The 20,714-nt window shown below is 37.2% G+C and overlaps 1 long non-coding RNA gene across 1 annotated transcript; it reads right to left on the minus strand.

Moving 5' to 3' along the window:
* Positions 1–17,782: 17,782 nt before the first annotated feature.
* Positions 17,783–19,080, minus strand: LOC119516555. Its single transcript, XR_005213315.1, has 3 exons — positions 18,957–19,080; positions 18,384–18,497; positions 17,783–17,866 (listed from the first exon to the last, which is right to left on the minus strand). It is a non-coding gene; the product is annotated as an uncharacterized LOC119516555 (long non-coding RNA).
* Positions 19,081–20,714: the final 1,634 nt, after the last annotated feature.

Below are 20,714 nucleotides of genomic sequence, written 5' to 3' on the forward strand. Positions count from 1 at the left end.
TGAGGTTAAAAGAAAGTACAAACCAAGGCATCATCAAGGGGGTGCTTCTTCTCTGAAGACTGATGTTCTGGGGCCAGTGATCCTTGGTTCTGGGCTCCTCTGTCACATGGGAAGGCACATGGGCTCCCCTCCTGGCCTCAGTGTTCTCTTCTGGCTTCCGTTCATTTCCGCTTCTTGCTTCCATGGCTTTCTGTCTCTCTCTCTGTTTGAATTTCGTTCTGCTTATAAAAGGCCTTCAATAAAAGGAATAAGACCCAACCTAATTGGGCTGGGTCAACCTTAACTGAAGTAGCCTCATCAAAAGGTCTTACTAACAATGGGTTCATACCTAAAGGAATGGATTAAATTTAAGAAGATGTTTTTCTGGGGTGCACACAGCTTCAAATCACCACTGTTTGCTTTTATGGTTACTGTGGTTTCCTCGACTCACGAAACCTGAGAAAGACAGACCAAAGTGACTTTTTTACTTTTCTCACTCTCGGGCTCTCCATTTTTTTCCTTTATCTCCTTCTTGTCTTCCCTTTATCCTTCTCTCCAACCTTCCCGCCCACCTAGTTATTTTTTGTACAGCCTTAAATTCGTGGAGGCTTATGTTTCTATGCTGTGAGGAAGAGATTGTGAAAGCAGACTGTTACAAGAGTGATTCCTTAAAGTAAGCATCAGTGTTAAACAGCTAAACCAATATATCAAGTATCAACTTTAAACAGCTAAACTAATATATTGAATGGAATGACAAATTGCCAAAAAATATGTTACGGCAAGCTGGCATAAAATCCCAGAAGCATATAAAAACCAAGGAGCAGCTACACCTCCAAAATAGAATTAAAGGGGCATTACAAATGATAATGAGAAGATTAGACTGAGACAGAATGACTAGTTCAAGATTAGACAGAAAAATATTAAATTGTAAGCAGATATTTATTTGTTTAAACATACTTTTGGATGATAGTTGTTCTAGTTTGCTAATGCTGCCGGAATGCAAAACACCAGAGATGGATTGGCTTTTATAAAAGGTAGTTTATTTGGTTACACAGTTACAGTCTTAAGACCATAAAGTGTCCAAGGTAACACATAAGCAATTGGGTACCTTCACTGGAGGATGGCCAATGGTGTCCGGAAAACCTCTGTTAGCTGGGAAGACATGTGGCTGGCATCTGCTCCAAAGTTCTGGTTTCAAAATGGCTTTCTCTTGGACATTCCTCTCTAGGCTGCAGTTCCTGAGAAATGTCACTCTTAGTTGCACTTGGGATATTTGTCCTCTCTCAGCTTCTCCGGAGCAAGGGTCTGCTTTCAATGGCCATCTTCAAACTATCTCTCATCTGCAGCTCCTGTGCTTTCTTCAAAGTTTCCCTCTTGGCTGTAGCTCCTCTTCAAAATGTCACTCACAGCTGCACTGAGTTCCTTCTGTTTGTCAGCTCATTTATATGGCTCCACTGATCAAGGCCCACCCTGAATGGGTAGGGCCACACCTCCATGGAAATAGCTCATCAGAGTTATCACCTACAGTTGGGTGGGGCACATTTCCATGCAAACAACCTAATCCAAACATTCCAACTTAATCCCCACTAATATGTCTGCCCCACCAGATTGCATCAAAGAATATGGCTTTTTCTGGGGGACATAATACATTCAAACCAGCACAATAATATTGTTATGGTGCAGAAGCAATTTTTCTAAAATGTTTGTCTAAAAAGTGGAGAATATTTCTATTTTAATCTGGGTCCTATAATTTAGGACTTTCTCTTTTTTGTAGGATACAGAGGGGCTTCTCACTTGTGATTCTATTTCTATGTAGCAACAGTGTATCTTAGTGGTGTGTCATTTACCAAACAGCCTCTCTAATGCTAACCTGCAAACTGCAATTTATAAGGTTCCAATAATACAGCCTTAAATCTTTCCCTGAAAACCCACTCTTGGCTTGGGGTTGGGAATACAAGAATTAAGTCTGAAGAGAAAGAATTAAAGATATCCATAAAAGCAGTTATTTTCTTTCTTTTGATCCATAGATAGATATGGAGAGGGGACATACTTTAGAATTCAAGGATTATTTCCTGTGGTCTTTTACCTAGATAGTTGCTTCCAAGTTAAGTTTTAAAAATAGTTATCTGGACACTTGCTTATACAAATCTTATGCTCATTATCATGTCTTGTTTAGTAATAAGAACAAACAGGCCCAATAACCTTAACTATTAGACACACACTTGTCATGCAAGCTGCATTGATACTGTTCAGGAAATTTTAAAGCAAAACTCCTAACTAGTAATCTGACTGCTTTGTGTTTGTGAACTCTACGCAGCTTGTGCTAAAATCAGGGCTGATTAGTTAGTTTGAATAATAAATGCTAGTCAGTGAGCACCAAAGGAAAAAGAAACTGAACAACAACAAAAAGAAATGTAATATTTAATTATCTTAAACTAGCATTTTATTCCAGCAAAACATTTTTCATTGTCTTCTTTTTTCCTTCCACTGGCACAGTTAGTAGTGTAACATTGGAAATGTGCAAACTCTATGTTGTTTAACTTCCTTTGCAGGGTATTTGCATAATGCTGACATTTTTATGGTCTTATTAAGTTATTGACTTGAACCATCTGCCTATAATTTCTTGGGAAAACCATGGCAGGCTTTTTACTTGGTAATTTAATTAGCCATATGACATTTTAAGAAGTTCTGTTTTCTTTTCTTTTGATAGGGGAGTGTCCACAGAGGAATAGTATAGACTCATCAAGGTAAAGGTTACTCATGAGCTAACACAACCCAATGCAGGAGGTGCCAAGATCTTACACTAACAGAAACTCTTACAATTAGGGTAAAGGGTAGAGGCTGTGTTTGTTTAAAAAGCTGGTTATACACACATATAATTGGTGTGTACTTTAACATAATAACTTACAGATTGACTGCCAACTTATCCAGAAGACTGGAGGTTTGGCCATCTTTAATTCACTTTGACTCTTAGGCTTAACTTGGAAATGCTAAGACACTGGCAAAAGTGATTGATTTTATGGTTCTCAAAAAGCAAATCAAATGTATTACAAATATCCTCACTACCTTAAAAGGCAAGATCAAGATTTTAAGTGTCCCTCACTGAGATTAATTTATCATTTCTACATTAATTCAAAGAGCCCAATAGAAATTAAACAATAAAAAAAAAAAAAAAAGAATTCAATTCCCTCAGTAATGGGCATATTTCCATATTTTTAGCTCTTTAGATTTATATAGAGGAAACATCTGGATATCCAACTTAAAAGAGTTTTCCCACTCTATATTTGTGTTAGGTGAAAAGTCTTTATTTTTTTTAAAGTCCCAGGAATGTAAAGGGCTTATGTTTCAGAACTTGTTGAAAGAGATGTCATACTATAAAACACCTCAGGACAAAAATGAAATCTACTTGAGTCTAACATTTTGGCAAATCACATTTTTCTTAAAGAACACCATATCCATAATACAATGTTGTGTAAAATAAGCAAGTCGTAAGACAATATGTCTAGTTTCATCCTGTTTTTCTTAAAAGCTTATCTCTCTTTACATACACATATATTATTTCTATAAGTTTATACACCAAACTTGATCAGTTGTTTCATGGGGTCATATTATATGGGTCTATATTTTTATTTTGTGTACTTATCTACTTTTCTTATTTTTATGAGGATTTTTTTATTTTTTAAATAGAAGAAATAAGTATATTTCCAGATTAGAAATCTTTGCTAGATTGCTGACATACACTTCCCTGTCTTGCTCTTGTGTATTCATTTTCCCCCGACTTGGAATCCCTATCAGACTCTTAGAATTCGCAAGCTTTTGTTTATTTGTATCTTGCTACCTGATCTTAGAACACTGTTACTTATTTAGTGATTTAAACCTCACCTGGTTATTCACAGTTATAGGCCAACCTCAAATGATGACACATAACCCTGATTCCCCTGAATGATATATTAGGTATTATTTCATATAAATTACTTTGATTTGGACTATTAATATTTAAGAACTATTTTTCTCTTAAATTCACCATCATCTTGCATCCTGATAAGCTTGGTAATTACAGAGCAAACAACTATAAGATAAATTTTATTTCACATATTTTCCTAGGACAGAAATAGCAAAATCAATCTCTTTGATAAATAAATGAGATACAGTCAACATTATATAGAATAAAAAATAATTAAAATGTTTTAATATCAATGTTAATTACATATTCCATTTATTGAGCACTTAGTATTTGCTATATAGTTCACATACTTTATCACACTCAATACTGCCAACAGATCTTTTAGGTAAATATTTTGTTTGTCAATTTTCAGCTAAGGAAATAAACTCAAAGACATTGTCACCTGCCTAAGATCACATAGCTCGTTAAGTGGAAGCATTAGAATTCAAACCCAAGGTTTCTCGATGCCAATGTCAGTGCTCATTTTATTATGGCAAGGTTTTACTATAGGATCTTGGTAGATTATGCAAAATAGCTTGTAATTTACATGAAGGAATTTTTCTATCTTTAAGTCATTGCTATGTGTTGTATTTGAAATGAATATGTTATTTTTAAGTCATTTATGATTTATTTCCTTAGCTTCAAAGCCCAGAGAGTGGCATCCAAATTTTAGAGAACACCTGCCCTGTGAGTTGAATAACATCTCATTGCTGTAGATAGAAACATGACACTGTTGAGCTAGTTCACTCATTGTGTGAGCTCACACATTATTGCAAGACAATCTTGTTCACTTTTTCATTTTGACACTAAAACAACTGATATTCATGAAGGCATGGAGAATTATAGCATAAATCCATTTTCTATTGTTAAGAAAGCCTTTTAACTTTAACTGTCTAATAGAAACCCAAGAAAAACCTAACTCCTAGTATATTAAATTGTAGTACTTCATGCTGACCAGCAAACATACCCTTTCACATGATGTTTCAAGAAAAGGTAGTAAGTTCGAATTAAGATCAGCATCAAATTAGATTGAATTATAATTTTATTCATTCAGTGAGTGAAATGAAGTGTTAAAAATATTTGTAACCACTTTCCTGAAGAGAAAGGTAATGAAAACTTGGTCACAACATTTTTCACTTTTGAGATATTAAAATAGTGACCCAAAGATTAAAAATTAACAATATATCAGAACTCAAGTTTCCTTTCTCCTATAAAAGATAGCAAATAATTCTTAGCTTCTATTTTCTATCTGTGTTCAGGGATTCACCAACTTGGTAGTAAAGCTTAGAAACATACCATGTGGGGCAATAGCGTGGCAAAATTATAGTGGATACTGACTGACTTTCCAGAGGCTAATTACATTAAGAGGCAGAATGAAACCAAGTTTAATGCAGCTTGAGAGAAATGCATTCTGATTGCTTAGAGAACAGTATAGCTTGCAGTTTTATTAATTACAGTGGAACTTTAGGAAGTATAAGTCGCCTACTTAGAATGCCATATGCCATACTCCAAGATCAGTCGGATGATGTGGGAAATACTGTGAAAAGTATTAGATATCATTTGAAAGACACTTGATTGCTCATGTGGGAAGTTTCCTTCTGGTGTTCTATTTGATTTCTGGTCTACTGTTAACAAAAAGAGAAACGTGAAACATTGAAATCCTGTGAGCATTTGATTCTATGCTTCTAACACTCTAGGGTGATAATATTTTGGGGGATTTTGGTATTGTTTTTGAGCTTACCCACTCATAGTGTGGTCTGAAAGAGCACAAAATTCAAACCAAGTTGTGCCATTTGTTGGGGGAAACTTGATAGCTAACAATAGAAATATTCTGAAATGATGTATGATTTTACTTCACAAATTGTGACATGACAGTCTTGCCAAATAAATCTTATTTTCTTTCTGTTTAGGAATTGTTTTAAAAAGTGTTTTTCTCCTTAAAATTATTTATTTTGGTACCAGGAGAGTGGGGTGCTGCTATTGCAAATACCAAAAATGCGGAAATGGCTTTGGAATTGGTTTATGGGTAGAGGCTGGAAGGATTGTGAGCTGTTTAGAGGAAAAGGCATTATTGCTTTGAAGAGACTATTGGTATAAATATGGATGCTAAAAGTACTTCTGATGAGGTCTTAGACAGAAATGATGAATGTGTCATTGCAAACTGCAGGAAAGGTGACCCTTATTTTAAAGTGGCAGAGAACATGGCAAAATTGAGTTCTGGTGTTGGATGGAAGGCAGAATTTGAAAGTAATGATCTTGGATATTTAGCAGAGACGATCCCAAGCTAAATGTGGAAAGTGCAGCCTGGTTTCCCTTGAAACATAATGAAATGCTAGAGGAAGGGGATAAGCTAAGAACTGAATTCCTAGGCCCCAAGAAACCAGAAATAGATGGTTTGGAAAATTCTGAGTTTCTGGAAAGTGAGACTCCAGAGTATAGTGCTGCATGCGAGGGTTTAAATGAGCATTTCAGTGCAAGTCAGGATTGGAAATGCAGTTATCCAGAAAAGATTTGTGGAAAGTTTTTTGTCTGACAGTGTGGACCCCTGCATACTACATGCAAAACTGCAAGTCTTTTGCAAGATCTGGTGATATGCATTTCTACATGCTCTGTGAAAGATGTGAAAGATAATATCCATACTGAATGTTGAAATAATAAAAAAGTCCAAAAAGTCTCATAAAAGAAATGTTACTATTTCATGACATTACTTAGAATTCTAGACATGGGAACACTGACAAATTTCAATCAGACTTTCCTAATTGTAATCCTGTGTAGAACTGAAAACCCACTCTGAATTCATATTCCACCTGCTGTTTCTTTAACTGTCATTGGAAGCAATACAGAGAAAATCTGTATCCTTTTTCATAATGAAAAGCTCTATATAATTTAAGGCCCCATGTCCTGTTACCTCCAAACTAATGTTTCCAGGGAAACTGGAACCACTCTTTAAGTTGGTATAGCTTTTACAACCTACAGCATCTTGGTTGTCATCTTCAGGATACACTCCAGGCTGTCACTGTCCTTTTTAAACACTATACCCATAACTGAAAGCTCGAGTCCTCTAGATGTAATGTTTTTCTTCATTTGATTTAGCCCTTGCCATTCTATCTAACCTGTTATTTTCTCTGTCATGAATATTCTTCCCAACCTTCTTCCTCTAGATAATTTCTTCTTCTGGGGAACCTTTAATGAGCAACATCCCCTAAACTTCAGATTAATTCATATCCCTCATATACCCTCGTGACTTCCTGTATGTATCTTTCTGCTGCATTTACTATCATAGACATATATTTTATTTGAGTTTGTGACTATTTTATTACTACCTATTTTTCTTGGTTGACAGTAAAATGCGTGAGAGTAAGGGTAATGTTTTTTGTTGTTATTGTTCATAGTTTCTATTGCTCCTGACTAGTAAATGCCTGGCTCAAAGGGGATAAAAAGAACCCAATATACATTGGTTTAATTAAATAACATAGTCATTAAACTTCTGATAATGCAGCAGAAGGTCATTTTCCCTATATATTTTAATATGATTTATTTTTAACATGGGATTCCTTAAAAGTAATAGAGAAGTTTTGCAAGACTTTTCTTTGTAAGTTAAATCACACAGCTCACAAATGAGCTCACAAACTAAGATCTGTAACATTCAAAGTTCGTGTTTTTAATACTTCCCAAGCAAAGAGCTTTGGCTTTCGAGAAGAAAGGAGCCAGAGTACTAATGCAGATTCTTGATAGAACCTCTGCTATTGAGCTATAGTTTTCATCAATAAATGCTGTGTGTATGTGTGCGCACGCACGTGTGTGTTCGGCACGCATATGCACATGTAACCCAAAAGCCAAAATGTAGTACATAAAATGTTTCTGGGTTGCAAATCATCTGAGCTTGATGGATGTGGTGATTTGCAGATGATTACGAATTCCTCAGCTGAGTAGTTATTCAGGCTGCCTGTCACCCTGCTCTTCGTTGCCCCACTATTAGAGGCAGAAGGATTAGGTGAGATGGCACAAGAGGTGACAGCCTCTCTCCTCCCGTCTCAGGGAATGTGTTGTAGCTACCCTGGGAGAGAGCTTGACAGTGTAAAAATAATCATGTCAAGTTTCATTTTTATACCAGGACACTGAAGTATAAATACACTTTTTTATCACACCCTGCTAACAGTCTGTTAATAGATGTCGATAGGCTCCAAACTTCCCATAGTTTAAAATGTTAGCACCCACAAAACTATATTTAATTTCATACTTGCCTAATTTCTTCCAGTCCCTCTGGCTTGGTATTTATGTTCCACTTGCTGAAATAAGACTGTTTTCTGGTTTAGGATTTATATAACTAGTGTTGGATACTCTTGGTTGAAAGCTAGAACAACAGCGTTTGCACTTTAATGAACCTAAAACAGATTCATACTGTTTCCACTCAGGCAAGGAGTGTTCTCCTTTATTATCTAGTGCAGACAAAACACTTGCTGATTGCAAGAATCCTCCCCAGGGAGGAGAGCATCAGTGGCTGCATTTCCAGATGAGAATGATTTATGATTATGGCTTATTTAGATTTGTTTCCCCTGTCTCTGCAGCTTATGGAACAAGACAAACACTGTGCCTCCTTTCTGGTGTAACCCTTGAAATGTTTTCGACTTGCAGGCATTGGGAAGGTGTTGGAATGTTCAGAAGATCATGGGTGGGACCAAAGACTTACTCTCTGCATTCCATCATGTTGGGAATTTAAGGACGTATAATCAGACCAAGGCAGTCATCGTGTAGCTGTTGCAGCTAATATTTAGTCCTTGCTATCCCTGGAAAGAAAGAAGAGCTCTATTAAAAAAAAAAAAAAAAAAAAAAAAAAAGAGCACCCTGCAATGCATAAATAGACAGAGCTGTGCTCTTTGAGTTGGTTGAAAGATTTAAAGTAAAAAAAAATCTCTGAGCCTTGGCCTGAGCCACTCAAAGGCAAGGCTGGATCTTCATCATTTTCTCCTGAGGCATACAATAATTACCTGTTGATGAATGAATTCTATTAAGATTGATTCAGAAAGATATATCTACCATGCTCATGTCTGGTTCTTTACAGGATAAAGCCCCTGAGTAAAGAGCAAATGGAAATGACTCCAAATAAAAATAGCAATCTGTCAAACAGATCCTAATGCAGTCCTTTTCAATAACACTTGTTCTCAATGAAGCTTTCCTATAGATAGATAGATAGATAGATAAATATTAATAAATAGATGCTATATAGATAGATGATGATTGGCAGCTAGACATAGATAGATATAAACATTTATAAGATACAGAAAAAAAGTGATATTTTGTATCATTGCTAACCTAATAATAAAGAAATCTTGGTGTATTATGACTAAACAAAACATAAAGGAAGCTGGACAGAGAAAATCTCCTACCCAGGTATGAGAGATGGGATCAAAAGAAAATCACAGATGGCTGTTTCCAAAATTCTGAGATGCTGAGCTGTTTTTGTATAACCTGATCGGTCTCTGTAACTTCAGGAATCTGTGTGACACCCGAGACACAGAGCCAGAGTTCGGCAGCTATGAATGTCAGCATTACCCCATACGGCGATTGTTTAAAAAGCTGACAAAGAGATCAGACTTCAATTAGCGGTATGAACGAAATGGACTGGGTTGGGACTAAGGTAAATCAGACTAAAGGGTAGAAAATGATATTAACTGTGCTTTAAAACTTCAACTTCTATGTGAGACCAAAGGAACAGATGGTTATTTGGTGCAAAATCTATGTTTTCTGTAGCACACTATATAATTTAACTTGTATCATCCATTTATTCAAACACAATAGTTACATGGAACCTTGAATAGGGGGTGAGATCTGGTTGGTTTGTATAGGTTAGCATGAAGCCCCAATACATCCCAGAGTAATTTGGGCAGAGAATAAAAAGTATTTGCAAAGTTTCCTTGAGGAACTGGGGGAAAACATGGTAATATTAAACTTCCCCACCTGGGGAATTCCTGTTCTTGCAAGCATTGGGGACTGCCAGTTTAGTAGGCTGAGCCCTTGATCTTGGGGCTTGCCTCTATGAAGCTTTTTACTGCAAAGGAGAGGCTAAGCCTATTTATAATTGTGCCTAAGAGTAACCCCCCAGAGAACCTCTTTTGTTGCTCAGATGTGGCCTCTCTCTAAGCCAACTCTTCAAGTAAACTCACTGCCTTCCCCCCTATGTGGGAAATGACTCCTGGGGACATAACTCCTGGAGTTGAGCCCAGACCTGGCATCATGGGCTTGAGAAAGCCTTCTTGACCAAAAGACGGAAGAGAAATGAATCAAAATAAAGTTTCAGTGGCTAAGAAATTTCAAATGGAGTCCAGAGGTCATTCTGGTGGTTATTCTTATGCATTATATAGATATCCCTTTTTAGTTTTTAGTGTGTTAGAATAGCTAGAAGGAAATACCTGAAACTGTTGAACTGCAACCCAATATCCGTGATTCCTGAAGATGATTGTATAGCTATATAGCTTCCACTATCTAAGTGTGACCATGAGATTGTGAAAACCTGTGGCTCACACCCTGTATATACTATGTATGGACAGATGAGTAGAAAAATGGGGAAAAAAAGTAAGTGAATAATAGTGGGGGTCGGTATGAGATGTCTTGGGTGTTTTGTTTTACTTCTATTTTTGTTTTTATTCTTATACTTTTTTTGGAGTAATGAAAATGTTCAAAAATTGATTGTGATGATGAATAGAAAACTATATGATGATACTGTGAACAACTGTACACTTCAGATGATTGTATAGTATGTGAATATACCTCAATAAAATTGCATTTTAAAGAACAGAAAGTTACAGTTATCTGGGGATTATATTGAGGGGGAAAAAATAAGCCACTTGAAAAAAATGAAAGGAAACTCTTTGTAAACCAATCCTTCTCTCCCCCTACAGGTGATTTCTCCTGTCTCAGAGAAACTCATGTCTATACCAGTTGGATCTGGGCAGCTCTCTCAAAACACTAGGCAAAAGTCTGGGGCTGAAACATGTTCTGTGTTTCCGAAGAATATTAAGGATGTTTGTACAGCTGAAGTGAGGGCATGGGGGAGAGTGGAAAGAGATGGGATCTGAGAAATGTGTGTCTTTGCAGAGCTGGGGGTGCAGTGTGGTGCTTATCTTAGAGTCTCTGGGGAAATGGTACACATTTTTTGGCTTTTACTTTGGCAAGCCATTTGAGTGTTTGAGCAAAGGCAGGTTATAACCTGTTTTAAAGTTCCAAAGGATTAATCTGGCTGCCATGTTGAGTACACCATGTGGAGTTAAGGGAACAGGTAGGGAAACTAGTCAGTAGACTAACTGCAAAAAACCCAGAGGTGAGACATGATGGTGGCTTTTACAAGCTGCATCTACAAGGAGCTGATGAGATGTGGCTGGATTCTGGACATTTTGAAGATAGAGCTGAAAGGATTTACTGACAGATTGATGAGGGGTATGGAGGAGTCAAGGATGACTCCAATTATTTTTACCTGAACAACTGTGTGGGAAAGACTGAGGGAGGATCCAATTTGGTTTTGTGGTGGGGGTTGGGGGGGTGGGGGAGGGGGTCACAGTTGCTTAGCTTGGAAGGATCAAATACCAGATGCTTATTAATAATCCAAATGGCAATGGTGAGTGGGCAGGGCCGGCTACACAATTTGCAGGGTCCGCTGCAAAATTAAAAGGTGGAAACTTTTGTTCAAACAGTGGGAAATAAGTTCCATTAAGTGTACTAGATTATAAAGATTTTTCCTTTCTTCTGCAATCTTTCTCTTGATGTGTTGTGCTTTTATTTATTAATCGCTTATTTAATGTCATTCTTAATAAAGAAAAATTAAAATTTTATATTATTAGCATGGATTTTTCCATTCATCTTTATATTGTGGAATGTCAGTTTAAAATGCAAATATAAGAACATTTAATTCATATGCAGAGTCACCCAAATTATACAATCAATATTTTATAGCTCGTGCAGGTATATATATTTCTTTCTTACTAGAATATTAGAAAAGCTGCACAAAACTAACTCATCTGTCTTTATTTCACTTCTTGATAACATGCTCATTCTATCATCATTCTGTACTTTCGGCTTACTGAATGTTAAGGAAGGACTGAAAGGAAAAGGAGCTATAGATTGCCCTATCTTTCCTTTTCTTTCTGTGCCATCATTTTCAGCATAAGTGGATGACTAATACAGGGAAGTAACACAAGTAAGACAGGATGTGACAGGGTGTCTTGGTCATTCACATTGCCTTCTTTCTGCTTCTGAAGTGAGTTCTGGTTCAAATGGAAAGAGTGGCCACTCAGGGCTGGTAATGTGCTCACTGACTTAACTCAGTTGACATACAGGTTTACTTAATATTGGCTTTGTGCCTCACCAAGCTCCCATGCTTCGTGAGTCTACCAGATTTCTGTGTGCTCATGGGGCATCAGATACTATATGTGGATGGGGCAACAAGGAATGGTAGTGGACATGCATATTGTGCTTATTTCCTCTTCTTGCACACATGCTTCATGTCTCCTAAGACTTCACTTACAAAGTACAAATTCAAAGATCAAAATAATAAGTCTCTCAGGAAGGCAACAGCAGAACACTGAGCTGAGTGCAGGGCCCTTGTGTATCTAGGACCCAGGGTGATTTCACAAGTTGCACACCCAGGAAGCTGGCCCCATGGTAGAAAATTAACTTTACAATTCTGGAATTCAGGATGGAGGCTCAAGTAGATATCTTTATTTATATCCTTATTTCATTAAACTCTTACTGAAATTTAATATTTCCTTTAATTATGTATGTAAATAACAAACATTGAAAGTATTAGCACTACTTGTAGATTTGTCACCCATAAAAATTACAAATATTTTATATAATATGACAATTACTGTGAATATCTCAAAGCATCATTTATGTTTATCATTACTCCAAAATTATTATAGTTATTAGGATTACCACCACATCTTGTTATTTAATGTATAACAGATATTACCATATAAATTAGGATTTTAAAAATATTTTGATAACTTTTTTAAATTCGTTTTTATTGAGATATATTCACATACCATGCAGTTATACAAAACAAAGTGTGCATTCAGTTGTCTACAGTACCATTATAGAGTTGTACATTCATCACCAAAATTAATTTTTGACATTTTCATTACCACATACACAAAAATAATAAGAATAAAAATTAAAGTGAAAAAGAACAATTAAAGTAAAAAAGAACACTGGGTATTTTTTTTTTCTTCCCCCATTTTTCTACTCATCTATCCATAAACTGGACAAAGGGGATTGTGGTCCATGTGGCTTTCCCAATCACATTGCCACCCCTCATAAGCTACATTTTTACACAATTGTCTACAAGATTCATGGGTTCTGGCTTGTAGTTTGATAGTTTCAGGTATTTACTGCTAGCTATTCCAATTCATTAGAACCTAAAAACGGTTATCTATATTGTGCATAAGAGTGCCCACCAGAGAGAACTCTCGAATCTCTCTGCCACTCAAGCTTATTTCATTTCCTTTCACATCCCCCTTTTGGCCAAGAAGATGTTCTCCATTCCATGGTGCTGGGTCTAGATTCGTCCCTGGGAGTAATATTCCACGTTGCCAGGGAGATTTACTCCCCTGGGTGTCAAATCCCATGTGGGGGGAGGGCAGTGATTTCACCTGCCAAGTTGGCTTAGCTAGAGAGAGAGAGGGCCACATCTGAGCAACAAATAGGCATTCGGGAGGAGGCTTTTAGGCACAATTATAGGGAGGCTTAGCCTCTCCTTTGCAGCAACAATCTTGCCAAGGGCAGGTCCTGTGGTAGAGGGCTCAGCCCATCAAACCACCAGTCCCCTGTCTGTGAGCACATCAGCAACCGTTGAGGTGGGGAAGCCCAACACCCCTGCATTCTCTACCAGCTCCTCATGGGGGCTCTGCATATTTTTTTTCATTTTTTTTCCTTAATTAACTTTTTTTTTAATTAACTATATCAAAAAAAATTTTTTTTAAAGGTAGACAGTAAAAAAATTTCAAACAAACCATAAGGGTATAAGAAAAAGACAACTAAAGTAAAATAACTACTTTACTTCCAACATGTTCCTACCCCAAGAAAATAACCCAGTATAGCAACATTTCTGTGAACTTGTTCCTACCATACCCATCAGAAATTAACAAACCATAGTCATTCCTGGGCATTCCCAGAACGTTAAATTTACCCATTACAGCTTATCTGTTCTTATTGGGTTATCTTTCCCCCTTCATTAATTGCTCTCTATCACTAGTTCCCCTCCTACATTCTACATTATATACTATTTATTTTAGGAGTGTGTTGTTTAACCTCCAGGTGTTTGTGAATTTTCTAAGTCTCTGATGGTTATTGAAACCTAATTGTGTTCCATTGTGGTCAGAGAATGTGCTTTGAATAATTTCAATTTTTTAAAATTTATTGAGGCTTGTTTTATGTCCCAGCATATGGTCTATTCTGGAGAAAGTCCCATGATCACTAGAGAAGAATGTGTATCCTGGTGATTTGGGATGTAATGTTCTATATATGTCTGTTAAATCAAATTCATTTATCAGATTGTTTAGGTTTTCAATTTCGTTATTGGTCTTCTGTCTGGTTGATCCATCCATAGGAGAGAGTGATGTGTTTAAGTCTCCCACAATTACTGTGGAAACATCCATTGCTTCCTTTAGTTTTGCCAGTGTTTCTCTCATGCATTTTGTGGCACCTTGATCAGGTGCATAAACATTTATGATTTTTATTTCTTCTTGTTGAACTGCCCCTTTTATTAGTATGTAGTGGCCTTCTTTGTCTCTCATAACATCCTTGCATTTAAAATCTATTTTATCTGAGATTAATATTGCTACTCCTGCTTTCTTTTGGCTGTAGCTTGCATGAAATATTTTTTCCCATCCTTTCACTTTCAATTTCTTTGTGTCCCCATGTCTAAGATGAGTCTCTTGCATGCAACATATTGATGGTTCATATTTTTTGATCCAGTCTGCCAAACTATATCTTCTAATTGGGGAGTTTAATCCATTTACATTCAATGTTATTACTGTGAAGGCATTTCTTGAATCACCCATCCTATCCTTTGGATTATGTTTATCAGATATATTTTTTCCCTCTCTCTCTTATTGTCCTTTAATGAACCAATATTGAATCTCTTTAGTACTGAATCTTTCTCCATATGTCTCTCTCCTTTCTTTGTTTCTCTGTTGGTAGGGCTCCCTCTAGTATCTGAAGTAGGGCAGGCCTTTTATTAGCAAAATCTCTCAGCATTTGTTTGTCTGTGAAAAATTTAAGCTTTCCCTCAAATGTGAAGGAGAGCTTTTCTGTATAAAGTAATCTTAGTTGGAAATTTTTCTCTCTCAGAATTTTAAATATGTCATGCCACTGCCTTCTCACCTCCATGGTGGCTGCTGAGTAGTCACTACTTAGTCTTATGTTGTTGCCTTTGTATGTGGTGAATTGCTTTTCTCTTGCTGCTTTCAGAACTTGCTCCTTCTCTTCAGTATTTGACAGTCTGATCAGAATATGTCTTCGAGTGGGTTTATTTGGATTTATTCTATTTGGAGTTCGCTGAGCATTTATGCTTTGTATATTTTTATTGTGTAGAAGGTTTGGGAAGTTTTCCCCAACAATTTCTTTGAAAACTCTTTCTAGACCTTTACCCTTCTCTTCCCCTTCTGGGACACCAATGAGTCTTATATTTGGATGTTTTATTTTATCTATTGTATCCCTGAGAACCATTTCGGTTTTTTTTATTTTTTTCCCCATTCTTTCTTTTGTTCTCTCATTTTCCGTTTTGTTGTCCTCAAGGTCATTGATTCATTGTTCAGCTCCCTCTAGTCTTGTACTATGAGTATCCAGAATCTTTTTAATTTGGTCAACAGTTTCTTCTATTTCCATAAGATCATCTATTTTTTTATTTACTCTTGCAATTTCTTCTTTATGCTCTTCTAGGGTCTTCTTCATGTCCTTTGTATCCTGTGCCATGCTCTTCTTCATGTCCTTTATATCCTGTGCCATGCTCTCATTGTTTGTCTTTAGTTCTTTGATTAATTCCTCCAAGTTCTGTGCCTGCTCTGATCTTTTGATTTGGGTGTTTGGGTTTGGGTTATCCATATCATCTGGTTTTTTTCATATACTTTAAAATTTTCTGTTGTTTTTGGCCTCTTGGCATTTTTGTTACTTGATAGGGTTCTTTTAGGATATGTAGGGTTATTCAAAGACTGATCTCTAATATGTTGGATCTACATCTTGGTGGCGTACACTTTCTCTAACTAACCAGCAGATGGCATCCATGAGTCACCTATTCCCCTCAAGTCAGTTCTCCACAACTTTGTCTTTGTGGTGTGTGGGGATTTGATTCTTGTAGGGTCCATTTGGTGCACCAAGTTTGGGTGTGTTGTTGGTGCTATCTGCCCTGAATGTGGGGCGTGTGTCTGAGCTGTTAGGGAGGGAGGGCAGCTTTAATAATCAAACCTCCCAGGTGTTCCTGGAGATTTAAGGCTATTGCAAGAGTCTAAATCTTCATTTCAGTCTTGCCACAGATTGTCTCTGCCGCTGACCCCCAAGTCCTTGGAATTGGCATATGGTCCTTGGGATTTCTGAGTGGGTCCCTCTTCCAAGCCGTGCCCTTCTAGGGCCTCTGCTGAGGGAAGGTTGTGCTACATCACAAGTGTGCGCTGTCCTTCAAGGGAAGTTCTGGGCCGCCGGGACTTGTAGGTGCATTCCCAGCCTGCTGTAAGGATGGCTGTATTGGGCGTGTTAATTTCCCCCTTCTTGTACAGCTCCACCTTCCCAGCTCTGGGACAATTAGGTGTGGGTGTGCAAAAGGCTATTGTCCATGCCCGAGATTGTGGCGTGTGAGCATGTTGCTGGAAACACTTCCCGTCACACTGGGTTTTTTGGCGCGGCTCTGGGCTGTGGTGCCAGCACCAGGCAGGAGCGTTCTCAGTCTGCCAGGAAGATGGCTTCAAAGGGTGTGGTTATTTTCCCCTTTTGGGTCACCTCTGCCTGCCTCGCTCCGAGACAATTAGCAGCAGGTGCACAAAAGGCTATCTTCCATGCCAGATATTGAGGCGTTCGCACAGACCGTTCCTGCCGCACTTCACTGTGCAGTTCTTGCTGCCCTATCTGCAGCTGCTTATGGGTTTTTTAAAAAAGAACTAATCCAAATGCCAACCCACGGTTTCCCCACACCACAGCGTGGCTGCCAGCATTCAGCAGGCTCACTCACTCATTTCAGAATGCAGACTCCTGGTTTCACCAAGTGCATGGTCCCTGTGGATTGAGCAGAACTTGTCCAGCTGGTGCATTGCTGGAACTGGTGTTCTGGGTCACTTTCTGCCTTTTATCTAGTATTCTTCACGGAGGTGTTTTTTTGTCCTGTCTCTTCTAGCTGCCATCTTAGGTTCTCTGCTGATAATGGTATTTTAATATCACACTTTGCTTTTGTAATTTTACTTCAAATACTTACAAACATTTTTCCAAGAAGAGGCCCATAATCTTCACTAGACTGCCAAAGCTTTCCATGAAATTAACTTCTTTTTTTTTAGGGACTCCTAAAGGAGCATAAAAAGGTGAAGGACATGGTCAGACCTCAGCTTGGGATGTAAGGTATTTTGCTGGAAATGCCCTGTGAGTTCCACGGGGAACTCAGTGGGTGAGTATCAGATGGTAAGGAGGGTTGGAAAATGGAATCAGAAGAGTCATCTGGGATTAAATTGGGGGGGGTGGGATGAGGGTCTCCTTGTGACAATTGACATGAGTAGGGAAAAGCTCACATGATAAGACTGCCTTATGGCCTCAGGAAAGATAGTCACCAAGAGGCTGAGGATGTCCTGGGAGAGGTTTCCCACCCTCAGGGCCCCACACCCTCTCTTACACTCCTTCAGTGGATTCTGGTTGGGTGGATGGTCTTATTCAACAGAGTTCCTGGGCTCCCTCTTGACTCCAGCTCATGGGGGTCTAAAGATGTGAAAACATCATATAACACTAAGTGAAAAAAATGCACAGGATAAAACAGTATAATCCCAAATGACAAAATCATTGATTTTATAAATATATCAAATACCAAAAAAAATCTAAATTTTAATAGCTATTTTTACCTGAGTAATGTGTTTTATTTCCTTCTTTATAATTTCCTGTTATTAGAAAGTTTCACTATGACATGCATTAAATTTACAAGAAACAAAAACAATAAATACTAAATTTAAAAATATGCATATTAGAGTGTATGTCTAGAGAAGTGTGTCTGTGTATGTGTCTAGACATGATGGAATATACCTATTTCTCGTTCTTCTTTACACTAAGTTCAACTTTAAACCCTGCTATTGAATTTTGACTGGCCTTTCCCAGCCAGGCTTAAAGGACAAAAAATTAAGACTCATTCTCAGGTGTATTTTTATTGTTGTTGTTAAATATAATGGAAGATTCTAGCTAGTGACGATTCTATATTCTAGGAAAGAAGACATGATTGTCTTACAAAATAATTGTGTGAAATTGTCCTTTTTCCCACAAACAGATGCAATTTCAGCATAGCTCTTGAAGTTTTGCCAATTTGATAAGAAATAAAAGCTTTAAGATCCGTCTGAATTCACTAGAAAGAAAGAAAATAAAGGACAATTAATTAGTTTTATCTTTGTTACACACCATAATAATCAATGAATTCGTAAGTAATTTAAATTCCCGAGACAGTGTTCATTATTTAATGATGAGGAAAAATTAAGAAAAGGATCATAAAGGGCATCTATATGTTGGTCAATTATGGTTTTGAAACTATTCTTCCATTAGCCAAAACCTAATGAGAAAGCAGAGAAAAGTTTAAAGCAGTAACTAGCCACGAGTTGATGATCAGTGGTCCTTCAGCTGAGAGCACAACTGGGAATTCCAACAGACTGGAAATGGAAAAGGTCATTAACTTTAGAAGCAAGGCCTGCTATAACCATTCCTTTCAGTCTGACTTCTGCTGCAGTGCTTGTTCTTATTTCTTCCCAACCAGATTGTTGTTAACTTGCCAAGATGAATAGCCTGCCTTGTAAAGTCTTTTAAGGATTACCTTAAAAATTGAGAAGAGTCGCATCCCTTGTTTATCAGACTTGGAGAAGTTACGTAGCTTCAGAGCAATGAGCCTTATGTCTTCAGAGAAAAGCTGAATCTCCTTAATGCTCAGAAGAATAAAAAGACATTGAGAAAGCATTAAAAGGAAAAAAAACAAAAACAAAAACCCAAAAACAAACCATCTGAGTTAATGTACTTTGACTGGAATTCACATTTGACCTTTTCGCCCATCTAGCTTTGTGCCATTCTTGGTGACAAGTGCATCTTAAGGAAAATCCATCATAATACATCTTCATAGGAATGACAAGGCATCTTCTTAGTCAATCACTAGCCAACTTCCCACTTCCATCCCAGGACAAGCCTGCACGCAACAAGAAAACAAGTTTGTCTGTCCCTAAAATCCAGGCCTTGTTTTGTTTATTACCCTCCTCCCCCTTTTTTTCATCTTGCTTCCTTCAAAGCCTTCCATTATTTGGCCATTTCTTACTTTTCCAGTTTTATCTCTTGTCATACTCCCTCCTGCTTCAGTTCCTATGTTTCAAGCATGGCAAGATTGTGCAGCTACCTGCAGTTGCTAGAGTAGTTCTGATGTCTGTGCCCTTGCTTCTCTCCTCCCTTGCCATGGAATTCCCTCTCCTTACTCACACCTGGCCCAAGAGGTAATTTGTGTCCTTTAAGATTAGATACAATGGCCACAACTTATGGGAGGCTTTAAAAACAATTCTCTCCCCTTCCTCAGATAGACCTGTGTCCTCACTGTGTCTTATCCAGACCTCCATCTTAGCATGAAAGCAGAATTATTTCACTTGCATGTTTGCCTACTTAACTCATCCTGCAAAACCACAAATATCTTTGGGAGAAGGGACATTTCTTACTTGTTTTTGTGTCATTTGTAACACAATGCCTGGTACAAATTAGGTATCTAATAATTTTTTAATACATGGATGGATGGTGAAATGAATGAACAAATTATAAATGAATAATTTTAAATTCAGCAAATTACAAATACATGAATAATCATAAATATAAATTATAAATTATGAAGTCAGCACTATCTTATTATACATTGGTGTACATGCTAAAAAAGGTGATTTCTAAATGAATGGACTATAGTTAATAAATGTATGTGATAAATTTTCAATAAACATTTCATTTTAGAATAGTTTTAGATTTATAGAAAATTGCAAAAATAGTTCAGAGGTTTCCCATATACCCAACACCCAGTTTCTCCTATTATTAACATCTTACATCACTATGGTATATTTGTCACAATTAATGAACAAATATTGATGTGTTATCATTAAATAAAGCCATACTTTATTCACATTTCCTTAGTTTTTACTTAATGTCCTTTTCCTTTTCCAAGATTCCTTCCAGGATTCCGCATTAAATTTGTCATCATGTCTCTTTAAGCATCTCTTGGTTATGATAGTTTCTCAGACTTTCCTTGCTTTTGATGACCTTGACAATTCTTGGGAGTACTGGGATGGCATTTTGTAGAATGTTCCTCAATTGGGATTTGTCATTTTTGTTTTTTTTTGTTTTTTTTTTCCTGCATGATTAGACTGGGATTTTGTGTTTTGGGGAAGAAGTTTACAGAGGTAAAATGCCATTTTCATCACATCATATTAAGGGTATATGTTATCAACATGACATCCCTTTTTAATGTTGACCTTGGTCATGTGGTTGAAGTAGTGTTTGTTAGATTTCTTTCACTATAAGGTTGGTCTTTCCCCCTCCTTTCTATACTCTACTA

The sequence above is a fragment of the Choloepus didactylus genome, chromosome 20 (assembly GCF_015220235.1).
Source record: "Choloepus didactylus isolate mChoDid1 chromosome 20, mChoDid1.pri, whole genome shotgun sequence".
NCBI classification, from domain to species: Eukaryota; Metazoa; Chordata; class Mammalia; order Pilosa; family Megalonychidae; genus Choloepus; species Choloepus didactylus.